This window comes from Chaetodon auriga, chromosome 23 (genome assembly GCF_051107435.1).
Source record: "Chaetodon auriga isolate fChaAug3 chromosome 23, fChaAug3.hap1, whole genome shotgun sequence".
Lineage (NCBI taxonomy): Eukaryota > Metazoa > Chordata > Actinopteri > Chaetodontiformes > Chaetodontidae > Chaetodon > Chaetodon auriga.
In genome coordinates, this window is record NC_135096.1 from 2,638,032 (window position 1) to 2,640,531 (window position 2,500).

The following is a 2,500-nucleotide window of genomic DNA, read 5'->3' on the forward strand; positions in this document are numbered from 1 at the left end:
GCGCAGAGGACCGCGGCCCGGAGGCCGGCAGACCCCTCCTGTCCGCCCCAGGCACCGGGCCTGAGGGGCGGGCATCGACGGCCGGGCGCCTCGGGCCTCTCCTCTGGAGGCCCCTGTTTCCGAAAAGCTGGTTTCTGAAATCGTGCGCAGACTCGCTTGGGAAGGCGGGTAAAAGCGCGCGCCGTTCGGAGAGAAGGGGGTGCCCAAAGCAGTTGGATTTCAACCGCTTTGGGGCCCTCACCCCAAAGCGCGGAGAACCGGGGCCCGGAGGCCGGCAGACCCCTCCTGTCCGCCCCACGCACCAAGCCTGAGGGGCGGGCATCGACGGCCGGGCGCCTCGGGCCTCTCCTCTGGAGGCCCCTGTTTCCGAAAAGCTGGTTTCTGAAATCGTGCGCAGACTCGCTTGGGAAGGCGGGTAAAAGCGCGCGCCTTTCGGAGAGAAGGGGGTACCCAAAGCGGTTGGATTTCAACCGCTTTGGGGCCTTCTCTCCGAAAACGACTTTTGTCGTTTTTCCTTCCCCGCTCCTTCTGTACTTTATCTTTTTTGACGTTTTGTCATCGGGGACGTGGCGAAAAATGTAGAAAATGAAAGAAATGTAGAAAATACGCAAGACGCGCTTGGCTTTGGCCTGCGCTTTTCGCCTTCTCTCTGAAAATGACAAAGCGGTTGGATTTCAACCGCTTTGGCCTGCTTTTCGCCTTCTCTCCGAGATTGACTTTGTCATATTTTTCTCCCCCCACTTCTTCTTCTTGTCGTTTTGGTTTTATGCCCCTGGTACTCTGCTCTCATCCCCGTGCCCTTGGTACTCTGCTCTCATCCCCGTGCCCCTGGTACTCTGCTCTCATCCCCGTGCCCCTGGTACTCTGCTCTCATCCCCGTGCCCCTGGTACTCTGCTCTCATCCCCGTGCCCCTGGTACTCTGCTCTCATCCCCGTGCCCCTGGTACTCTGCTCTCATCCCCGTGCCCTTGGTACTCTGCTCTCATCCCCGTGCCCCTGGTACTCTGCTCTCATCCCCGTGCCCCTGGTACTCTGCTCTCATCCCCGTGCCCTTGGTACTCTGCTCTCATCCCCGTGCCCCTGGTACTCTGCTCTCATCCCCGTGCCCCTGGTACTCCTCTCTCTCTCTCTCTCTCTCTCTCTCTCTCTCTCTCTCTCTCTCTCTCTCTTTCTCTCCCTCTCTCTCATAGACATAGCTCACCTGCCTGACCCCCTCGTCTTTTCACAGCCACAGGGAGGCTTCCATCCTTACCAGGCCTGACCCCCCTCATCTGCTCACAGCCGTGGGGAGGCTTCCAGCCTTTTCCAGGCCCCCAGCATGAGGAGCAGGGCTGGGTGCTGGCTCCAAGCCTGAACCCCTCGTCGTCTTCTAGCAGCCACAGGGAGGCGTCTGGCCTTTCCAGGCCCCCCAGCCTGCTACTCGTGCTGGGGGCTGGCTCCAGGCCTGACCCCCTCACCTTCTCACAGCCACGGGGAGGCTTCCAGCCTTTCCAGGCCCCCAGCACGAGGAGCAGGCTGGGTGCCGGCTCCAGCCCTGACCCCCTCCTCTTCTTCTAGCAGCCACAGGGAGGCGTCTGGCCTTTCCAGGCCCCCCAGCCTGCTACTCGTGCTGGGTGCTGGCTCCAGCCCTGACCCCCTCCTCTTCTTCTAGCAGCCACAGGCAGGCGTCTGGCCTTTCCAGGCCCCCCTAGCCTGCTACTCGTACTGGGCGCTGGCTCCAGCCCTGACCCCCTCGTCGTCTTATAGCAGCCACAGGGAGGCGTCTGGCCTTTCCAGGCCCCCCAGCCTGCTACTCGTGCTGGGCGCTGGCTCCAGCCCTGACCCCCTCCTCTTCTTCTAGCAGCCAGAGGGAGGCGTCTGGCCTTTCCAGGCCCCCCAGCCTGCTACTCGTGCTGGGGGCTGGCTCCAGGCCTGACCCCCTCATCTTCTCACAGCCACGGGGAGGCTTCCAGCCTTTCCAGGCCCCCAGCACGAGGAGCAGGCTGGGTGCCGGCTCCAGCCCTGACCCCCTCATCTTCTCACAGCCATGGGGAGGCTTCCAGCCTTTCCAGGCCCCCAGCACGAGGAGCAGGCTGGGTGCCGGCTCCAGCCCTGACCCCCTCATCTTCTCACAGCCATGGGGAGGCTTCCAGCCTTTCCAGGCCCCCAGCACGAGGAGCAGGCTGGGTGCCGGCTCCAGCCCTGACCCCCTCATCTTCTCACAGCCATGGGGAGGCTTCCAGCCTTTCCAGGCCCCCAGCACGAGGAGCAGGCTGGGTGCCGGCTCCAGCCCTGACCCCCTCCTCTTCTTCTAGCAGCCACAGGCAGGCGTCTGGCCTTTCCAGGCCCCCCAGCCTGCTACTCGTGCTGGGTGCTGGCTCCAGCCCTGACCCCCTCCTCTTCTTCTAGCAGCCACAGGGAGGCTTCTGGCCTTTCCAGGCCCCCCAGCCTGCTACTCGTGCTGGGTGCTGGCTCCAGCCCTGACCCCCTCCTCTTCTTCTAGCAGCCACAGGGAGGCTTC